This window comes from Octopus sinensis, linkage group LG15 (genome assembly GCF_006345805.1).
Source record: "Octopus sinensis linkage group LG15, ASM634580v1, whole genome shotgun sequence".
Taxonomy (NCBI): Eukaryota; Metazoa; Mollusca; class Cephalopoda; order Octopoda; family Octopodidae; genus Octopus; species Octopus sinensis.
This window is the reverse complement of record NC_043011.1, coordinates 9116600-9141599: the sequence shown is the minus strand read 5'-3', so window position 1 is coordinate 9141599 and position 25000 is coordinate 9116600.

Genomic DNA, 25000 nt, shown 5'->3' with positions numbered 1-25000 from the left:
CACAATGTCTCCATTCTGAACTTCAACAATCGTACCCGTTACCTTTATAACATCATTGATTTGACCCTTTCTCATAAACCGAACTTCCTGGGCCCTTTTCTTATTGTCGCTGTTGCTACTGCTGTTGTCTTTGTTGTTTTCCACCGTTTTCTCGGTACGTCTAGTAGAAAGCTCACAAATGGCTCTTACAAGCATACTGTAAGTGGGCTGTCTTGCCTGTACCATCCACTTTCCTGATTACTTTCCCATCCACTTCGCAACGGAGACAGCGTCCTACAAAAGAGTCACCGTTCCCCACAGCGTTACCCGCACGGGTTACAATACTTCTCAACGAGGCCCTCAGGTGTAATCAAGGATTATATATTTATGCAGATCCCACTCAACCCATGTCAGGGGCCGTAATATGTGAGCTCCCCAGCTTCTCATATTGCACCGCAAAGGTATGAACAATCCTAGGGTTAGCATCTGCATCAGCTTCTCGGATGCGATTTCTGTGACGCTTTTCCCTATACACTGCGGAACCAGCCACTGGGTGGAAGTGTGGAATACCAACCAACTCGTTTCGCATCATACTCGGTTTTAAAGACTACGTACACACTTATCCATACACTCTGTTCCAACCGATGGAGCACACACTCTGTCACTCATCGGTCATAGCTTCCTCCAGTCTGAGGGTATATATATATATATATATATATATATATATATATATATATATATATATATATATATATATATATATCATGCCATCCCATAGTTTTGTCTGAATTTTGAATAAAGAAAACAAGTGATCAAATGTTATATTTAATTGAAAGTTAATCAGCAATGTACTTTCCCTGATTATCTATGACTTCCTTCCGTCTATTTACAAGCTTTTTAATCCCATCAATGTAAAACTCTTTTGGTTTCAAAGCGAAGAACTCTGAAATGTCAGTTTCGACCTCCTCCTGGCTTGCTAAAGTTATGGCCTCTAAATGATTCTGTAAACTACGAAACAAATGGTAGTCTGAAGGAAGAAGGTCGGAAGAATAAGGTGGATGAGGAGTTTTTTCCTAACCAAGACCTTCGATCTTCTGTGATGTGATCTTTGCAGTTTGGGGTCGCGCATTGCTCTGATGAAATATCACTCCTTTTCGATTCACGAAAGCGAGTCTTTTTTTTCTTCAAAGCTTAGTTCAAAGGCTCTAATTGATGAGCATTGATTGTTGCACTAGGTGGTAACAATTCAAAGTGAATTACTCCTTTGCAAACCCACCAGATAGAGAGTGAAGAATTTTCCCCATGAAGTTTCCTTCTCAGTTGTGGTTGAGCCTTTTCCCTTTTACCAAGCCACTGTTTATGACATTTAACATTTCGATAGAAGATCCATTTTTCGTCACCTGTCACAAGTCTATCCAAAAAGGGTGAAATGAGTTCGTGAGAATGGAGAGAAGAGCAGATATCAACTCGGGACTTGCGGTTGCTTTCGGATAATTCATGAGGCACACATTTTCCAAGTTTAGGAAACTTTCTAAGTTATTGAAGATGAGGATGAACAGTTGTATGGTTTGAACTAAGCTTTATTGCCAATTCTTCAACTGATAATGCAGGATTTTTCTTCAAGCAATGCCTCAAGGAGCTTATCATCAAACTCAACTAGACGTCCTATTTAATCTTCATCTTTAAGGCTGAGATCTCCACTTCTGAATTTTGCAAACTATCTTCTGCAAGTTCTTTCATTCAAGCATTCTTTCCCATAAACTGAGTGTATGTTTCGAGTCGCTTCGGTTGCAGAGTTTCCTTTTTTGTACTCATAAAGCATTATGTGTCTTAAATGCTCTTTGGATACTTCCATGTTAGAAAGGGTTTTAATCAAAGAAACTTTTATTCTATTATTCTGTAAAATAATATTTAATTAGTTTAAATATACGCAAATGCATAAAATTAATTTTTAATTCCATTAGACATTCTAAAATACTATTAAATTTCATTCAATTTAAAAAAGGTAAAATCGGACACAACTTATGGGATGAACTGATATATATATATATATATATATATATATATATATATATATATATATATATATATATATATATAATATATATATATATATATATATATATATATATATAATATATATAAACAACTTTTTTCTGAATTTTTTTAAACAGGCATGTAACCTTCTTTGTATTTTCTTTCGGTGACACATTTGTCCCCTTCTTTCCCTACTTTCCAAGAACCGATCCGTGTCCATTGATCCTTCTTGACTGTAATATCAACAAAGTTATTGTTATTGCCCTCCTTTTCTAAAGTTTGTTTACATCATGTGCATGTATATCAAAGTGCAGGAAAGCCTGTACTTCGAAGAGGATCCTTCAGTGGAACTGTCTTCCATCTCTGAATATCCTTCAAGCTCCAAATGGTTGTTTTCTTAATTGTCACCCCAATTCAATTGTTACAAATTACCCTTTTTTGACTCAAATTTCTAATATAAAATGTCCCTTAGCAATCATTAAATTTATTCTCGTATTTTTAATCATGTTTATTACAAACCACCACAGCCACCACGATTTCCCCGTACACTCGTGCATATATTTGTAACTAATGGAACCCCATATTTGGCGGTCCCCCTCTCCCTTTTCCTTTCACGTTTTTCCATTATAGATTAAATTCCAAGCAATTTTACGGAACTTCCACATTTCCCGATTCCTTTACTCCTGCCTATCAGCCAACTCCGTCCAGCTGTGGTGAGTTTCATTTCCACTTACAGATCCAATCCTTATTTTTCTGGGTTGAATTTGTAAACCACATCTGACTTAGCTTTGAAGTATCTGTCAAATAATAAAATATATCATAATAAATATATTTGATTCTTTAGTGAAGGCTCCTGGCTTAGTGGCTTACGATCATAAATTTCTGAGTTCGACTCCCGGCTGCGGGTTGTGTTCTTGAACAAGATACTTTATTTCACGTTACTCCAGCCCATTCAGCTGTTATTCAATGGGCCAGCTTTGTCACATTCTGTGCTATGCTGAACTCACTGAAAACTACGTTACTGGTACGTGTGTCTGTGGAGTACTCAGTCACTTGCACGTTAATTTCACGAGCTGATCGGATCAGTGCCACTTTCTTAAAGTCTATTTTATTCACTACCTTATACGGACTCTATTTCTCAGTTAATGTTTGTTGTTTTACACATAATTTACCTGTGTGTGTCTGTGAGTGTATGTTTAGTTCAGACTTGCTGTAATAAATCAAGACATGCTGTCTGAACGTTAAAACCACATGGCTGCCATTTAATACCAGTTGCAGAGGATTAGCGATTAACTTACATATAACGAGGCTATTACATTACCTTTGTAGCTCATCACTGTTAAACAGTGTAGACCAGCGCTCACTCCACCCCTAGTAAACTGCAGGCCATACTAAAGAGGGGCAAGTGCATGGGAAATGTATGATATATTAAGAGTTCTGAATTAACAGACAAGTTGTAGCGGCATCTTAAGCAGGACTCAGATTAGAATATAACCGGTGCATTTGATTAGAGAAATGAAATGAGCATAAATCGCAAGGCTGTTGAAAGGGTAATCAGAATGAATTAAAATAGAACATGCTTCATACTTCAACACATCTTGCAAACTTAACTTATGTAGTAGTAGTAGTAGTAGTAGTAGTAGTAGTAGTAGTAGTAGTAGTAGTAGTAGTAGTAGTAGTAGTAGTAGTAGTAGTAGTAGTAATTAGGTATGGCTGTAAGGAACAACTTCTGGTAAACCGAGCAATTACAGAGGTTTGTAAGCGGAGGAAGACAAAATTGAATGTTACTTGGATTGATTACCAGGAAGCATTCGACAGTGTTTCACACTCATGGATACTGGAATCTCTGCACACAAATAAGGTAGCCCCATGACTACTAAAATATATTAAATATGCAATGGTAAACTGGAAAATCAGTATAACAGGAAAAAAAATGACTCACAAGTTATTAAAACCTACCCTATGCCCATACCTTTTTGCCTTTCTCTGACTCTGCTAACAAACTTGTTAAACGAAACCACTATGGGGTTATAGCTGCTATGGACAAAAAAACCCCATCTCCTGTACATGGATGGCCTAAAACTTTATGCTAAGATCACCATGGAACACAGAAACCTTATCAAAATTGTTCAGAGTCTCAGCAATGACATCGGAATGAACATGGGGCTGGACAAATGTGCCAAAGTTACACTGAGGAGAAGCAAATTATTCAGCACTGAAAACATTGCACTCGACATAGACAGAGAAATTAGAGAATCCGATCGCAACCACACATACAAATATCTAGGAAGAGAAGAAACAGCTAAAATACAACACACAGAAATGACAGAGAGTTTTACAGAAGAATTAGACTGATATTAAACACTGAACTTCATGCTAACAATAAGATAATAGGGATAAACACGCTAGCCATACCAGTCATGAATTACAGCTTTAACATAATAAACTGGAAGATCAGTGAATTGAGAAACCTAAATAGAAAACCCAGAAAACTACTAACAGCGTAGCGAAGCCACCACTCCAAAGCAGACGCAGACAGAATATATCTACTCGGCTCAGAAAGATGCCGAGGTCTGATGAAGATAGAAAACTACTATAAAATAATAACATTTGGACTAACAAATTACTTAGAAACAAAGAGAAGACTACTGCATGTAATAAAGCAACACAAGAAAAAAGAAAACTCTTTTCTTCTCTATACACAAGGAGGCGACAAAATAGAAAGCAGAAGCAAACTACTGACACACTGACCAGAAATGGTGAGAGAGAGAGAGAGAGAGAAAAAACAACATGGAAACTGAATTACAAAAGATGCTGAAGGAGAAATGGAGAGAAAGATCCCTTCATGGCCAGTATCCTGCAAGGCTCGACAGAGAGGAAGTGAGCTTTAGTAAGAACCAACAATGGCTGAAAAGCTTTGGACTAAAAGCGGAAACGGAAGGACGGATTCTCGCTACAAACAATTATAAAAACAAAATAATGAAAACAGGCCTCAACACCAAATGCAGAATGTGCAACCTGCACAATGAGACAGTTGACCACTTCCGTCCTCTTGGGCTGCCCAGTCCTTGCCAAGTCTGAATATGTATACAGACAAGACAAAGTAAGCAGTTATATCCACCGGACAATATGCCAACATTCCATCAAAACGAACAGCGGATGGTATAAGCATGAGCCAAGCAAGGTACAAGGCAACGGTCAGGCCACAATCATCCGGGATATGCCGGTTCAAACCGACAAAGAAATAAAAAGCTAAACGCCCAGACATAATAGGGATTGGGGGAAAAAAATACCTGCTTACTGATAAACACTGCAGTCTCTTCTGATCAAAATATTGTCAAAAAAGAAGTGGAGAAATTTTTGAAGTACAAGGAATTCGAAATTGAAGTATTCAAAATGAAGGTTTAAGCAATATCAATAATAATCGGAGCATTGGGCATGTTAAAAAATCATATGAACAAAAATGTAGAAGCTATACCTGGATCCTCAATACTACACACTGTCCACAAAATAGCCCTGCTAGGAAAAGCCCACATTCTACGCAAAACACTATCAATTCAATAATACAACCTAAACAAAACAAACCACAAATACAAGACACATTCTGTCCAGTGAAACAAATAGGCCAAACATCATATTGAAAGACTTCAGACAAAGAACATGCCTCCTCATTGATATGACTGTCCCAATCGATATAAACGTATCTGTGAAGACCTACCAAAAACTGAGCAAATATAAAGATCTTGAAATAGAAATCAGCAAAATGTGGAACCTGAAGACTAAAACAATACCTGTTGTCATAGGTGCCCTGGGAATGATAGCAAAAGGGGCTGATTGCTACCTAACTCAGATACCAGGAAACCCAAAAATGGCAGAAATTCAAAAGATAGTGCTCATGGGAACTGCTGATATCCTACGCAAAATACTTTCTACGTAATCTCAAGGTTTAAAACAAACATTTTGTTTTTTAGACATCCACCAGTACAACACAAAAAACAACCAAATATATGGCACACTAGGCATAACAACAACGTGAACTTCGAGCCTGTTGTCTCATGAGGTCTCCGGGTGAGACTTGGAGCCAACTTGTACAAATATAAAGCAAAAGTCAAACATATAATAATAATAATAATAATAATAATAATAATAATAATAATAATGATAATAATAATAATGATAATAATAATAATAATAAATGCCCTGATGCAGTACCAGACAGTGGCTCTCATGGCTTCTGACCTTAACTGATTGGAAGTGTTATCATGTACATTGTTTTGTCATGGTATAAAAGATGGCCTACAGCAAATATTCTGTTCAATACCACAGATTTGCTTGTCAGTTGTTGAGCATGTCCCTTAGTGGCTGACGACATGTGCATCTCTGATCATGAGCAGAAGTAGTGGGGAAGCATCATAGCCATGTGTTGAGAGGGATTTTTGGGGCTTGAATAATTCACCTTTGGAAACATGGGTGTTTCGTTCAACATCCTTAAACAATCCTTATTCAGGGACCTTTTGAGTTGGATGGGCTACTCGACCAGAAGAAATTTCTAACTGGGCCCCCACCTGCAATGTCATGCGTTGTTTATCTTGATATGGGATCACCATGTCGCGCACATATGGTTGTGATGCATGTGCCTGGTGTACCCTTATCAGACGGGTAGCCATGATGGGTATACTAGGCTTCGTATATTTTAACCCAGTGTCACTTTGACGGCATAAACTGCTCTCTCACTCAATAGTAATAGTAATAATAATAATAATAATAATAATAATAATAATAATAATAATAATAATAATAATAATAATAATACCATTCCGAAATATACAGATATCTGGGAACCAGCACTCTAAAATGAAAGAGAAAATCTGCAAGGAATACTACCGAAGGGTAAGAATGGCCCTAAACTCAGAATTAAATGCTGCTAACAGAATTAATGCAATCAATTCTTTGGCCATACCAGTAACCACATATAGCTTCGGTATCATTGAGTGGAGTCTCACTGACATGAAGAATCTAGATAGAAAGATCTGTAAAATCCTTACAAGATACCTAATGCACCATCCAAATTCAGATGTAGACAAGATTTATCTCTCAAGAAAAATAGGTGGAAGAGATCTGATACAGCTCGAAAACTCTTTCAAATCAGCAATAATAGGCCTTGAAACGTACCTTAATACAACAAGTGATGTGCTCTTACGAACTGCATTGAAACATGAAGATTCCAAGCAAGCTTCAGTCATGAAGCTTAGTAAGAAATTTAAAGTCTCTTGGCCTACAAGTAAACAATGAGAATGACCAAAGACACCCAAATGCTGACAGACCTACCATTGTTTCTCCTGATTTAACAATCAGAAAGACCGAGATCCAAATTGTGACACACCTATCACTGATGCAGAAACCATCAAACAAAAAGCAAAGAAGGCTTGCGAGAATGATATCGAAGTCAACTGGACATGCAAACTCTTGCATGGAGAATACCCTAACCGTCTGTCCAAGCCAGATATTGATCAAAATCTAACACAGCAATGGCTATAAGGGGCAGGTCTGAAAGGGGAAACAGAAGGTTTCGTTATTGCAGAGCAAGATCAGAGCTTACCTACCAGAAACTACCATGCAAACGTCTTTAAAGATGGATCTGACTCCTTGTGCAGAATTTGTGGAAAATTCGCAGAGACAATTGATCGTGTTGTTTCTGGCTGCCCAGTTCTTGCTCATAAGACAAGACAGACCATGGTATTATATCCTCTGAAATGCTTGTAAATGCTACAAAACTAAATCCCATGATAAGTGGTACAGGCACCGTCCAGAGGATGTAGTAAATGGCGAGGGCGTCACCATCCTTTGGAAATTCTCAATACAAACAGACAGAAAAGTTGACTCCAATCGACCAGACATTGTGATTAAGGACGACAACAGATGGACTTGTCTGTTAATAGATATGTCTGTCCCACAAGCTCAAAATGTCTCAAGAAAACGAATATGAAAAGCTTTGTCACTATAAAGATCAGCAAATTGAAATCACAAAAATGTGGAAGCTTAGTACTACGATAATACGGTAGTAATTGGTGCGTTGGGAATGATAAAGAAGGTGAAGTGAAAAGTATATTAAGCGACTCCCTGGTAACTTCAATCTCCGTGAACTACAAGAGATAACCTTGATGGGTTCAGCCCTTAGACTACGGAAAGCACTCTCCATCTAAAATGGAATAAATGTGGTGATAATTTTAGTAAGGAATGCCACAACTAAGGTCTCCTTGCTACTCTTGGATTCTGGAGGATGCCCGGTACTAAGGCAGCTGAAATTAAGTTATAATGAAAAGAAACTATTAATAATAATAATAATAATAATAAAAATAATACAAAATACAAAAAATAGAAAAGACCTGTCGATTCTTAATGAAATCAGCAAACAATCAACGCTACTGAGCAACAAAAAGAGAACAAAAATGCTCCGCAAATATAATATCACAGAAAAAGATTTGCCGGAGATAAAAGAAAAGCTGAAGCAAGATATCCTTGCCAAAGCTCAAAGGATCCGGCGGTACGAGAAACGCCAACGCTTCTTTGAACAGAACAAAAAGTTCTACCAAGAACTGGGAAAAAATAAAATAGAAGTCACTGCAGCACCAACGGCAGAAGAAGTGGAAGAATTCTGGAGAGAAATATGGTCGGCGAACGAACAGCCAAAGAAAAGGAGTATCAAAATAACAAACTCGGCATCTGAACAACTTTGGACCCCCATAACAACTGAAGAGGTTACCCAGGCACTGCAAAAACTAAGCAACTGGAAGGCACCTGGACATGACAAGATCCCCAACTTCTGGTTGAAATATCTAACAGGAATGCACAAAAAGCTGGCTGAAAACTTTAACAGCATACTAGCAGAGCCAGAGACAATGCCTGAATGGCTCACGAAGGGGAAAACCATCTTAATTCCCAAATCAAATGAAACAGCAAAACCAGAAAACTACAGACCAATAACCTGCCTCCCTACTATGTTCAAGGCATTTACTGCAGTGATATCGCAAAGGCTGAACAAGCACCTGGACGAAAACAAACTGTTCCCAGAAGAGCAGAAAGGATGCCGCAAAGGCTCATATGGCTGTAAAGATCAACTAATGATTAATAAAGCCGTAACTGAAGACAGCCACAGAAAGAAGAAAGGCCTCAGTATGGCCTGGATTGACAACAAAAAGGCGTTTGATAGCATCCCCCACACATGGATCCTCGAAACACTAGCCATTAACAAAGTAGAACCAACAATCATAAAATTCATAGAGCACTCTATGAATAAATGGCAAACAGTGCTACAGCTCCAAACAAAAGAGGGACTCATGAAAACCAAAGCCATCCCCATTAGAAGAGGAATATTCCAGGGAGACACGCTCTCTCCACTCCTTTTCTGCCTGGCACTGTCGCCTCTATCTGATATGCTAAATAGAACTGGATGCGGATATAAATGTTACGGCAAAACGATCAGCCACCTTTTATATATGGATGACCTAAAACTATACGCTGCAAATGACAAACAGCTGGAAACACTATTAAAGACAGTTCATGGATTTACCAAAGAAATAGATATGAAATTTGGATTAGAAAAATGCGCCAAAGAAATCCTGAAAAGAGGAAAACTAGTTAAGAGTAACAACATCACACTAGATTAAAAACAATGAAATAAAAGAATTAGACCAAAGTCAAACTTACAAATACTTAGGAATCCATGAACTAGATAAGACACAACACACACAAATGAAAGAGAAAATAAAAAAAGAATATTATAGACGAGTTAGATCAATACTAAAAACAGAGCTCAATGCTAAAAACAAGATAATAGGTATCAACACTTTAGCTGTCCCAGTTATAAGTTACAGCTACAATATCCTTAACTGGACACTAAATGAACTGTCCAAAATAGATAGGAAAACAAGAAAAATAATGACAGGATCTAGGATACATCACCCAAAATCTGACATAGAAAGACTATATATACAACGTATAGAAGGTGGTAGAGGCCTTATACAGCTGGACAACTACTATAAAATAACCACCATAGGACTGCAAAAATATCTACTTCAGAAGGAAGGAAAACTGATCTAGATAGCAGCAAAACACGAGCAAAACAAAAAAACTGTTCTCAGTATTTAAGGAAGCTGACAAATACAAACAAGAAATCATACCACCTAATAAACATGAAGGAGAAGAAGATGATGATGAAAAAACAACAAAAGCTATAAAACAAATGAAATCCAAACTAAAAATAGAACAGCAACGAACCATGATAAAACGATGGCAAGAAAAGCCCCTTCATGGTGAATACTGCACTAAACTAAACGCAAAAGAAATAGACAAAGAAAAATCCCAGCAATGGTTGAGAAGCTCAGGACTCAAAGCAGAAACAGAGGGATTTTTAATTGCAGCACAAGACCAAAGCTTCCCCACCAGAAATTACCAAAAACATGTAATGAAAAGAAATATTACAAGTAACTGCAGAATATGTGTGGATGGACAAGAAACAATAAATCATATTATCTCTAGCTGCCCAGTCCTGGCTAAGAAGGAATATATTCACAGACATGACAGAGTTGGAACCTACATACATTGGAAGCTATGCCAACATTATGGAATAACAACAGAAAAAAGATGGTATAGGCACACACCAGAAAAGGTCACAGAAAACGAGAAAGCAACCATACTCTGGGATATGCCGATACACACAGATAGAGAAATTAAGGCCAACAGACCAGATATAGTTGTCAGAGATCATGAAGAAAAAAAATGCTTTCTAATTGATGTATCAATACCGGCAGATGACAACGTGTCTCTAAAAGAAATGGAGAAGCTCTCAAAATACAAAGACCTGGAAATAGAGGTAACTAGAATGTGGAATCTGAAAACAGAAACAATTCTTATCATAGTAGGTGCATTAGGCATGATAAAAAAATATTCAGACAAATACATAACAAAAACACCAGGACTTACAAACACATATAACATACAGAAAATTGCACTACTAGACACTGCACACATCCTACGCAGAACACTTTCCATACAATAACCATCAGAGCATCACAACAAATCACAGCACATACCCAAGGCACACAGAGCTGCGCTCGGTAGTGAAGTGAAAGCACGCTATAAAAATAAAACTACTGAATAATAATAATAATAATAATAATAATAATAATAATAATAATAATAATAATAATAATAATAATAATAATAATAAATGCCCTGATGCAGTACCAGGCAGTGGCTCTCATGGCTTTTGATCTTGACTAATTGGAAATGTTATCATGTACATTGTTTTGTCTTATTATATATGATGGGCCACAACAAATATTCTACTCGATACCACAGATTTGCTTGTCAGTTGTTTGACCGTAACCAGTTGAGCATGTCGCTTCGGGATAATAATTTCCTTCTTTTGCTAAAGATATGTCGGATGAATGGGACATTAGAAAGACATGTTATACTTTCTGAATGGTTTAAATAAAATAAGGGATGAAAAAAAGGCAAAAATGCGGTGGAAAGTATCCAAAATAAATGAATAGATTAAAGACAGATTCCACCTGATAACAGATCCAATCAAGGACTTCCACAGATCCAAGATCATTCTCAACTTCCTAGAAATAGCAGCCAAGTGTCCCTCAAATTATAGTCTTTCATCTTATAGTTTCTCAACAGGACACAATAGATAATATGGTCTTAGGTATACTTTGTCAGAAAGAATAGTGAAGTGGCCATGGCTGGAATGCCTGTTAGATTAGAAACGACTTATTGTTTAAAGAATAGAAATAACAAGCAGTCATTTAAAGATATAGTCATGGGCTTTTGTAAGAGCTCAATGCTGACTGACCAAATACTCGCTTGCCTAATGTAAAATAGCCAAATATATGGCTCGCTAGCCTAATGTAGGATGACCAAATACTGGCTGTAACTGACCAAATACTCACTGGAAGACAAAATCTGTAACTAACAAAGTGATTAACAAACGGTTGATTCTAATTCTCCAAAACAGAAAGTTCTAGAACTCACTAACACCTAGTCCAAAGATATTCGATCTACTGACGTCATAATCCTAATACTCAGGATCTTTAATCAATTGAAAGTATTCATTAAGCAGGCAAAGAATGTAGAAAATGGTAAATGGAAATGAATGATACGAAGTGTAGGATCTTGTCACTTAGCAACGAAATGGTTAGATTAAAGAATTGTGAAGTAGAACTCTTCGAGGTGGAATTCGGATTTCTCTACAGTAGTTTACAATATAGGTGTTAGAAAACATGAAATGAAGGTTTTTCGTTTGCATCTATGTTTGGAAGACTAAGAAACACGATTTGGAACAGGTAGGGTATCAACCATTGACGCAATGTCTGAGTGTGCAACAGCTTTATTCCCCGAATTGTGAACTTGCGCCAAGGAAATCTGGATCCTAAAATCTAAAGAGACACAGAGATGAGAAGTGTTTGAGACCTTTCGTTTAGAGTGTACAACGAGGTTATCATGAGGGGACAGTTATGGAAAGAGTTTGCTTAGAAAAGCTCTTCATATAACACCGTTACTGAGGTGAGAGAGTGAAATAGTTTGAACATGTTTGAACATGTAATAAGAATGTAACAGAATAACTACGTAGAGCTGAAGTTCCGCCAAAACTTCCCAAACCCCTGACCACGTGATAGACCACCCAAGAGGTGCACCCCTTAGATCCGTGAAGATACTGTTCACAAAAACCAGCGGTAAGCAGATCATTTGATCAGAGAGAATGGCGGTTGTCCATTTGGTAGGAGAGATAGCGCGGAACTAAAGAGGATTGAGCAGTTAAGAAGTATTCTCCAAATCCACTTGATTACAGTTTAAAATATTGAAATATTTCCAAAATCTCTTCATTCAGTTGAAGTTATCGCTTTCTAAATTAGTTTTTCCTTTTTTTTCTTTGTAAAATTTTTCCACTTTTCTTTCGTTTTCTTTTGTATTCTTTTGAAGATGAATGAATGAATCTTGAATAAATAAAACTACGGCGGGGAAAACATTACATTTCTATTTATGATGACATGTAGAAGTGTTGTACTGGCAAGAGCAATTATAAGCTGTTGCTAATAATTTAATCTTCCCAACTCCCTTCGCTCTTCACCACTACACCGTTCTACAACTTTAGAAAAAAACGTTGAGTTCACGAAAACACCTGAAATAAGAGAACGGCGTGGATTAAGACAGATCGGGTGGATGCGGGTGTACTGAATGACGTACGTAAAGAATTTTTAAAGAATTGAAATTAACCTTACTTTTTAAAAAGAGGAAAAAAAACCCACAAAAACACTTAGATGTGATTAATTATCAGGTGGTAATTAATTGTTTGTGGATTGCCAAGCGAGGAGATAGTTTCCAATAATTAAAGAATAATTTTAGAAAATTTAAATAAACAAGCCTAGGAGTGGCTGTGGGGTAAGTAGCTTATTTACCAACCACATGGTTCCGGGTTCAGTCCCACTGCGTGGCACCTTGGGCAAGTGTCTTCAACTATAGCCACGGGCCGACCAAAGCTTTGTGAGTGGATTTGGTAGGCGGAAACTGAAAGAAGCCCGTCGTATATATGTATATATGTATGTGTGTGTGTATATGTTTGTGTGTCTGCGTTTGTCCCCCTAACATCGCTTGACAACCATTACTGGTGTGTTTACATCGCCGTAACTTAGCGGTTCGGCAAAAGAGACCGATATAATAAGTAGTAGGCTTACAGAAAATAAGTCCTGGGGTCGATTTGCTCGACTAAATGCGGTGCTCCAGCATGGCCACAGTCAAATGACTGAAGCAAGTAAAAGAGTAGGCTTAAGTGGGAAGGTCTAATCTTTGTTAACAAGAATATTAACAGCAGTTGGCGTATCCCAGATTTTGTGGATCTCATCAGCGAATCATAATCAGAGAATCATAATCAGCGAGGACTCGACCGATCAAGAGACAGACATATTTACATGCAGTGAAGGTTTAAGAAGATTTCTGGTTAACAATATGCTTGCTATACATGTATGTTGATATATGTATGTAGATTTTAATATAAATATGTATTGCAGTATTTATAACAGGTTTAATTTCTATGCATTAATTTGTACTGTCTTCATTAACGGCAATAGGTTTTTTTCCTCGGTTTTTTCCTCGGATTTTATAATTTTTATAAGTTTTTTTATATATATATATACACATATTTTTGACCTTTTTGTTTATCGCTCGAAGATTGACCGTTTTTTCTAAAGGGCCAATCAAACAAGTCCATTTCTTTTTAAAGGTGTAGCGTTTGTAAGAGTATAGATTGAATTAATATATAAGTTCCATTCTAGCAAAAACTGTCTGATGAACGGCAACGAGAAACTCAGAGTAACAGATTTTGTTGAATTTTCTGCTGCTTAAAATAAAGCATATTACTCTACCACTGGTATTTGAGTACTCTTTTTTCCACCTTGTTTCACATTTATGTGTTTACTCCGGTATATATATATATATTATATATATATATATATATATATATATATATATATATTATATATATATATATATATATATATACCGGAGTAAACACATAAATGTGAAACAAGGTGGAAAAAAGAGTACTCAAATACCAGTGGTAGAGTAATATATATATATAACGGGAAGCTTTATGAAAATAAACAAAAGATGAAGGCAGGTGGAATACAAACAAACAATTGTATTAGTATGGCGCTCAGGAATATAAATAAAACAAGTCTTTTACGTTTCGAGCCTACGCTCTTCAACAGAAAGATACACAGAAAAGAAACACGGAGAGAAACAAGGAGAGAAAAAATGCGTGCAGAAGCTAGCGAATCAACATATATATATATATATATATAGAGAGAGAGAGAGAGAGAGAGAGAGAGGGAGAGAGAGAGAGAGAGAGAGAGAGAGGGAATAAACTTCAAAACACATGCACTCCGTCGGTTACGACGACGTTTGTTCCTGTTGGAACAGCCTTCTCATGAAATTTATATAGAAGCGGTTGAACACTTCACAGACACGCGTAACTTTAACGTTGTTCTCAGGGAGATTCGGTGTGACACAGAGTACAACAATGCTGGCCCTTTGAAATACGGGTATTATTCATTTAAGAAGAAAATATGGACCTTGGAACTCTCTGCATTCAATAAGACAGTGGCCCACAATGTGTTTGCAATGCCAGAACTCATAGCAATATTTAGGCTCCTTGATTGGACGCTTAATGAGATGAGAGCAATTGATGTGAAAATCCAGAAGATAGTGCCCGGCGGAAATAATGTTCACACAAGCTGCGACATAGACCGCCTATATTTAAAACGAAATCAAGGTGAAAGAGGCTTAACATCGACCCAGACTGCTTTTGAATGTCATATCTTATCCCTTCGGCAACATCTTTTAACCATCAAGTGTAGAAATGCATGCATTGACTAAGTTTGCATGCACGAGGCAGATAACATCATGAGACTTGGAAAGCAGCTCTTAAGCAACATTCCTTGTCTGATAATCTTGAATGCATGCCCAAAGAGGTTGCATGACTCTACCGCAACGAATCATCAGATGAAAGTGTATATGAGTGTCTATGAGGAGAAGACCTTGCATGGATATGTTTGCAGAAAGCTCCAGCATGACAGTAACATTGATCATCAAAGCAGTCTATCATGGACCAACAACCTGGTTACTAACTCTCACTTTGAAGGTTACGCGGTTGCAATCCAGGAAATGAAAATATCAATCAAATACCTGATTCACGATAATGACAGAGGCGCAGGAAAAGCAGCAAAATATGATAACCGATACAGGTTTTGTGGAGATAACACCGAAGATATTATCCACATCATAAACAGTTGTCCAAAATGTCATCGCGTTATTATCTACCGATAATACATGATGTTGTAGTCAAGACACTGTATAACGAGATCCGTCGAAAAGGTAATCGTTAGGTCAAAGAGATAAAAACTCACTGTATGGCAGAGGCCATAGCCAAACATAATATGAAAGAGTTCTGGTGGAATATTCCAGTGAAAATCTCAATAAAATGTAAGCATAAAAAACCTGACATATTGATTTGGGACAGAGAAGAGAAACTGTGTACAGTGGTGGAAATTAGCTGCCCAGCGGATGTTAGCATAAAGCTAAATATCAAAGAAAATACCTGCTCTGAACTATTAAAAAATTTACAGCTATTCTACCCGGATTACAAGTTCAGGATTAACCTGTAATTATTGGGGCACTGAGATATGTAGCAAACTGTCTAAGCACCAATCTTGAGAAATTAGGCCTCTCAGAACCAGAAAGGAGAAAGTTAATTAGAAGATTACAGATTCAAGCTACCAATGGAACTGACAAAATTTGTAAAATTTTGCAGAGGTTCAGCATTTAACTAGGCACGTCTAACTATGCTACTGTGTACCTGAAGAGACTTACATAACACAAAACATACACGTCTGCACATCAGTCACTCCAAATATTGCTCGTATACACACATATATGCATTACATGGAAAAGTGCGAACAAGAGAAATAATATTCTTAAGATTATAAACCTGGAAAAGTTCAGGACAAGTTATTATATCTGCTAAAGAACAGAATGAAATATTGCAGCTAAGGATAAAATTTCAAATAAAATATTTAGATTTAGAAAATATTAGCTTTTATTAAAACTAAAAATTCTATTACAAGTTATTACTTCTATTTGTTATTACTACTTACTTCTATTAAAAATTTGAAATATCCCAATAAGCATATTTTTGCACTTTAAAAAATTCGTTTTTTTTAAATTATTAATTAATAATTAGGAATTTGAAAATACGTTATAAAAATAATAGTAGTACATAATTAGTACAATAAATAGAATAAAACAAAAATTAGTCATTGAGAAGGCTAGCCACTGGATTTGGTTAAAAAGAGACGATGAGCGATGGCTAGAAGTATATTGAGTTCTTCATAACCAGCTGATCTAGCAATCGGGGCCTCATATCAGTGAGGAGGGCCGGTGCGCATTGATGCCATCGAGAGGTAGGCCCCAAAACGGCGCGCATTCTCTCCTGATGACCCATACACTTGCTAGCCTCCGATATACGGAGCTTTTAACTGGTAGCACTTGCATGTGCAAGTTGTTTGCAAGACATCTAACAGCAAAAAATACCGATCACAACCAATTCACAGTAAAATTTATTGCCAAGTCTTCACCTTTTAGTCTCGACCCAATGACTATTTTTTACAAAATGAATTTGTCTACCATATATACTGTTCTACTTTGCATAAAACTTTAATTATATTCGTACTTCTGGCTCTCATTTTTCAAGCATTCAAGTGTGTCAATATTTTAACAAAGTTATGGTACCTTTTTTGATTATAATGTTATTTTGTAAATTAAAACCAAATAATTTTTATTATTCAAATTTTATCCCTAGCTGCAATATTTTAAGTAAAAATTTCTTGATCTGTACTTTACCAGATGTCGTGTACTTGTGTGTACTTTTCCAGGTTTATAATCTTAATAATATTATTTCGTTTGCTCGCACTTTTCCGTGTAATCCTTGTTTTTTCCAGGCTATGCTATTCTGCTAATTGATAATGTGTCAAATGTGTCAATTAGCGGTGTCTTTGATGTTTCCTTACCTCAGTGATGTCGGTGACATATATCAAAAGTCCCCTAATAGAACTATTGTCATAGAAAAATAAAGGACTATGTTATTGCCCTCGATTTTGAAAAACACTCAAACCGTTTTGTTTTAAAACTTCATTGCATGAAATTGATTCCATGAAATTCCTCGAATTGAGCTCTATCATTTAAGTTTAATTAAAATATAGTTTGTTTTTTAAAAAAAAAAAGTTAATTGTACTTAAATCCAATTTTTTGCCTTATATATATATATTTTTTCATGATATTTTACCTTACAACTCTTTTGATACAAATTTTTGTTGCGTGGGTTCAAAGCTATGAAATTCTTCATGCTTTCTTCTATCATTGAAGGTAAGATAAATATATTTTGCTTTTAAAATAAAAAAAATTATTTAGATCTAAACTTGATTGAAGACGTTACTTTCCTATAACGTTGCTACAAATTTTGATGTAACCTTTTTTCTACTGGACCAAATATCAATTTTCTTTATGCCAAAATGTAGCTAGGGACCAGTCCTCTTCAAAAGTGTTAAAAGTTCTCAATTTGGTTAAGAACTGAATTAGCGACAAGCTTTGAAAGATGCTGCATGTGAGTAAATTGCAGCCTTAAGAATATTATTTAACTACTACCATTGTTAAATGATATGTTGCACGTATTCACACATGCATGCATACATACATATATACATACATCTTACTAAATATAAAAGAGAATCTACCTCTGTTCGAAAATGGAGGCCAGAGTGTGGCACCAAAGTACCAGAAATTTTGTTCAAGGTCACACTTTTTCAAGGAGAAAGTCAGAAGTCAAATGAATTTTTCCTGATACTTTCTATAAACGCAAGCTGCGGTTACACGCATACATTTATACACACATGGATGCATACATAGGCATGCACATACATATAAACATGCATACATCCCTGACTATCTACCTGTTGCTGTCTAAATTGCTATGGAGAGAGAGAGAGAGAGAGAGAGAGAGAGAGAGAGAGAGTGAGAGAGAGGGCATTGTTTCTCTGTTGTTGGATAGCCGCTCTTTCAGAATTGGAGATAAATTTGATAAATTAAACCAGAATATCATATGTATATATACATAGATGCATATATATAATATATATATATATATATATATATATATATATATATATATAATATATATATATATATAATATATATATATATATATATATATTATATATATGTGCATATATATATATATATATATATATATATGTGCATATATATATATACACATATATATATATGCTTATACAGATGCATCCATAGGTACATATATATATACGTACCTAGATACATAGCTATATACGTAGATTACTGCGTGTATATATATATATATATATATATATATATATATATATATATATATATATATAATATATATATATATATATATATATATATATATATATACGTGCATACATAGTCACGTAGGTGTTGCGAAATGGAAATTAAACCTTGAAACTCAGGAACTGAACATTCATTTTCGACATAAAATATAGTAGTTGCATAAACAGTTGGATTTTTGGATTTTTTTTTTCAAAATCTTGCAACACGATCTCCTATTTTTTTTCCTCTTGTTAAAACTAAGCCAGACCTTTGCTAAACTGGGAAAGCATTAGGTATGGTGTTGTTTGACTCACTTCAGGATGGTGGCATAAAATGAAAATAATAATGATAATAATAAAATTGAGTCAAACTATAGTTTTTAGTAGGTTGGCAAGTGTTATACCTTCTTAAGGAGAACATGTTTCCATGTTCAGTGCCAAGATATGAACGCATCATGTCAGCTAAGGTAATTTGCCTGAGACATGTATACAACTGGTTCCAACTTAGATTCTCTCACAAAAAATTCCTCCTTTCTTTTCTTCTCTTTTTCCTTCTCTCGTTCTTTCTTTCTTTCTTCACCGAAGAATGAGTGGAGGAGGAAGTTCTGCAACTGGGTTTTCTTAAGACATATTTTTTTCATTTTTTTTTTTGGTTTTGTAATTGAGAATATCATCGAAATTATTCTAAGAAGCATGTGTCTTCCTTATGATTATATGCAGTGTGATGTTGGATTCTCTCTTGAGATGGTGGCCAGGTGACATCATTGGTTTATGTAATACAAAATTCGCTGTTTTTTTAACTCAAATCCTGCTGGGTTAGATTTAGCTTCGAATTTCCTCCACCAATGAAATGGGTTCCATCTGTGTTTAAAAGAGTATTAAATGTTCTTCTTTGATTCTTGTCAACTTTTAACAAGCAAATCTATGATCAAAGATATTCTCGATGCGACCATCTTGTCTTTAATTCAATTAGAGTATGCCTAGGTTTATATGATGTGTTATGTCCATCCATTTTTTAAAGATGGTAGTGCGTTAATCAAAAGGGATTTGGTCACGTTTCCTAGTAATTTAAATAACTGCACAGAGGCTCCTTTGATTATCGCTGTGATGGTGTTGTGGCCATAGTAGTTACTATTGGTAGTTGATGATGTGTTTTAGAAACAATTATAATAATTAATGGCTCTGCTCGTTAGTGTTGGTGGCTATAGTAACCATGGATAAGAAATAGAAACGACAAAATAAGATAAAACCTAGAGAGAAAATCTACTGCAAGTTTCACAGTAGTTCACGGTAGATGTTCTCTTTCCCCCAAAATTATAAACATCCGTTGGGCAGCCGATGTTTACGGTAGGGCACAACGTTTGTTCCCTGACCGCTATAAGATCTATGGTGTTTTGCACCGGGTTATTGTTTTTGTAGGAATTCCCCACCAGTGTTCCATATTTTTAAAGGTTTGGATACATTGTGGTTGTAATGTGCTTTTGGAGTGGCTGTCATGGTAATCTTTCCTGCCGTTTATAATGTCGATAATTTTAAACAATAATGATGTATCTAATGGAAAGTCAGTCTCTTACCAACGTTGTTGGCCAGTTGCAGATGATGTTGTTGCTATCTTCGACACTAGTATACCACGATCGATATTTATTTTTAAAGTTTTCTTCTGGGTCGGATGTGATGTATTTATCGCAGTTCCAGCTGAGTACACGTCCATTATATCGATGTTGTCTAAGTGATACGTATTTAAAGGCCATTTAGGCTGACCTGACGCCTCTGTCTCCGTCCTTTCATTTAGCATTGATCTTCTCCGTATCATTGATAGTATGAAAGTTATCAGTGGTGGCTTCCTAGTCTTGCTGCCCAAGTTGCCGACCTCTTCGTGTGTCCGGTCTTATATCGTAAATTGGTACTTTCACTGTCACTGCAAAAACACAATGGGACATGGTCCTATTGAATACGAACCTAATCTCCATACTTGCCAAAGTCGGCTGAAGTATTCCTTTATCACTCTAATTTTACTCACAGATCCAATGTACGCAGTATTTTCTTCCATTCCAAGATACTTTTAGCAGACGTCATCGGACTAAGGGTCTTAGACAAACTATTAAATCTCCACCATCTCCAGTGCCATCTTCAGCGCCGAGACCATCAGATCACGTGATTTCAACGGCGGGGAATTATCCCCCTCCCCCTAGCAATATACGTTTTGCACCAAGAGGTACTATGAGAGTTTCTCTCGTGGTATAGTTTGTTTTAACAGAACATTCACGTTTAAGTGGGGACAAAATATTGCTTTCATGTTTTGGTACAAGGCTAGAAATTTCAGGGGAGAGTTAGGTCGATTAGATTGACCCCAGTGCGTAACTGGTACTTATTTTATTGACCTCCAAAAGGATGAAAGGCAAAGTCGACCTCGGCGGAATTTGAACTCATAACGTAAAGACGGACGAAATGCTGTGAAGCATTTTGCGCGGCGTGCTAACAAATCTGCCAGCTCCTCGCTGCCTTAAGTGGGGACAAGTATTACCTCTTGTTGTAAGCTTCTTGTATTCTCCTCTCAATTTCATTTGTCCTTCGCCTTCCGATGCCTGTCCTTGTATTGCTGACAATCCTACACTATCTTAGGGCTATAGTTTTCGCTTCAGTTGCGCTTCGTACTTTCGCGATTTCCTTATCGCAACCCTGTCCTACCTCGAATACTCTCTTCAGCTTCTCTCTATTTTTCATGGTCCGTTTTGTTAGACAGAGTTGCATATTTTTCTCAACAAACGTGGTTTGTTGATGCTACGACTCCATTGTGAATAATCGGAATATTTCCCATCCCAGAAGCTCTTCATCATCCTTAAGCAACCAATCGAAGACTCTTCCCTAAGAGAATAGGTAGACGCATTGATTCAATCCAAAATTCAACAGGTTTTCTTATCATTCAATCCCCATCTTCCAAAGCTTTTTCCCCCTGTTTTCCTATGGCCTCTCCTCAACCAAATCGCTAGTAATTCTTTATCAGCTAAATTTCCTGGCTTTGATCACCGACACAACCTCTACAAAGGGGCTTCTTTACATTAGACCAATAAACCGTTTCTTAACAAAGCTTCTATTAATGGAAAACGTTTTAGGGGTTTTTGGTATTTATTACACGAATGTAGTCTTAGCCCCCCCCCCTCCAAAGCACTTCGTATCTAAGCGACTGAATGTGACGCCATGCTAAATGTGTGTAAGTATGTATGTATGCATATATGCTTGTACGTGCGTGTGTATGCTTCTATGTGTGCGTGTATACGTAAGCTTTACGTATGAGTGTGCGTATGTATATATGCCTGTACGTGTGCGTGTATATGTATATATGTATGCATGTATCTATGCTTGTACGTGTGTGTGTATGTGCGTATGGAAGAAATAAAGAGAGAGAGAGAGAGAGAGAGTATGCTCGCTTTTATAATATTACTTTAGCTCAACGCAGAATACAAGCCAGTCATTAAGAAACTAACAAAGCTATCTTGTTTAGGTGAAGACCAGACGCTGTGTGTATATCTAAGTGGGTATGGAATGGTGTGTGTGTGTGGTGTGTAATATATATATATATATATATATATATATATATATATATAATGTATCAGTGCATGTACGCTTGACGTTTATACATCTCTTCAGTAGTCAGGGTGTTATGTATATGTCAGGGTAAATATTTATACGTGTATGTGTGTATGTACATACATGTATGTGTATGTATGTATGTATGTATGTATGTATGTATGTATGTATGTATATATATATATATATTATATATATATATATATATATATGTATGTATGTATGTATGTGTGTATGTATGTATGTTTATGTATATATATGTGGGGGTCGATGTAATCGACTATTTCCCTCCCCCGAATTTCAGGCCTTGTGCCCATAATAGAAAGCTTTATTATTATTATTATTATTATTATTATTATTATTATTATTATTATTATTATTATTATTATTATCATTATTATTATTATTCAGTAGTTTTATTTTTATAGCGTGCTTTCACTTCACTACCGAGCGCAGCTCTGTGTGCCTTAGGTATGTGCTGTGATTTGATGTGATGCTCTGATGGTTATTGTATGGAAAGTGTTCTGCGTAGGATGTGTGCAGTGCCTAGTAGTGCAATTTTCTGTATGTTATATGTGTTTGTAAGTCCTGGTGTTTTTGTTATGTATTTGTCTGAATATTTTTTTATCATGCCTAATGCACCTACTATGATAAGAATTGTTTCTGTTTTCAGATTCCACATTCTAGTTACCTCTATTTCCAGGTCTTTGTATTTTGAGAGCTTCTCCATTTCTTTTAGAGGCACGTTGTCATCTGCCGGTATTGATACATCAATTAGAAAGCATTTTTTCTCTTCATGATCTCTGACAACTATATCTGGTCTGTTGGCCTTAATTTCTCTATCTGTGTGTATCGGCATATCCCAGAGTATGGTTGCTTTCTCGTTTTCTGTGACCTTTTCTGGTGTGTGCCTATACCATCTTTTTTCTGTTGTTATTCCATAATGTTGGCATAGATTCCAATGTATGTAGGTTCCAACTCTGTCATGTCTGTGAATATATTCCTTCTTAGCCAGGACTGGGCAGCTAGAGATAATATGATTTATTGTTTCTTGTCCATCTCCACATATTCTGCAGTTACTTGTTATATTTCTTTTCATTACATGTTTTTGGTAATTTCTAGTGGTGGGGGGGCTTTGGTCTTGTGCTGCAATTAAAAATCCCTCTGTCTCTGCTTTGAGTCCTGGGCTTCTCAACCATTGCTGGGATTTTTCTTTGTCTATTTCTTTTGCATTTAGTTTAGTCCAGTATTTGCCATGAAGGGGCTTTCATGGTTCGTTGCTGTTCTATTTTTAGTTTGGATTTCATTTGTTTTATAGCTTTTGTTGTTTCTTCATCTTCTTCTTCTTCTTCTTCATATTTATTAGGTGGTGTGATTTCTTGTTTGTATTTGTCAGCTTCCTTAAATACTGAGAACAGTTTTTTGTTTTGCTCGTGTTTTGCCGCTATTTGTGTCAGTTTTCCTTCCTTCTGAAGTAGATATTTTTGCAGTCCTATGGTGGTTATTTTATAGTAGTTATCCAGCTGTATAAGGCCTCTACCACCTTCTATACGTTGTACATATAGTCTTTCTATGTCAGATTTTGGGTGATGCATCCTAGATCCTGTCATTATTTTTCTTGTTTTCCTATCTAATTTGGTCAGTTCATTTAGTGTCCAGTTAAGGATATTGTAGCTGTAACTTATAACTGGGACAACTAATGTGTTAATACCTATTATCTTGTTTTTAGCATTGAGCTCTGTTTTTAATATTGATCTAACTCGTCTATAATATTCTTTTTTTTTATTTTCTCTTTCATTTGTGTGTGTTGTGTCTTATCTAGTTCATAGATTCCTAAGTATTTGTAAGTTTGGCTTTGGTCTAATTCATTTATTTCATTGGTTTTATCTAGTGTGATGTTGCTACTCTTAACTAGTTTTCCTCTTTTCAGGATTTCTTTGGCGCATTTTTCTAATCCAAATTTCATATCTATTTCTTTGGTAAATCCATGAACTGTCTTTAATAGTGTTTCCAGCTGTTTGTCATTTGCAGCGTATAGTTTTAGGTCATCCATATATAAAAGGTGGCTGATCGTTTTGCCGTAACATTTATATCCGCATCCAGTTCTATTTAGCATATCAGATAGAGGTGACAGTGCCAAGCAGAAAAGGAGTGGAGAGAGCGTGTCTTCCTGGAATATTCCTCTTCTAATGGAGATGGCTTTGGTTTTCATGAGTCCCTCTTTTGTTTGGAGCTGTAGCACTGTTTGCCATTTATTCATAGAGTGCCCTATGAATTTTATAAGGGTTGGTGCTACTTTGTTAATGGCTAGTGTTTCGAGGATCCATGTGTGGGGGATACTATCAAACGCTTTTTTGTAGTCGATCCAGGCCATACTGAGGCCTTTCTTCTTTCTGTGGCTGTCTTCAGTTACGGCT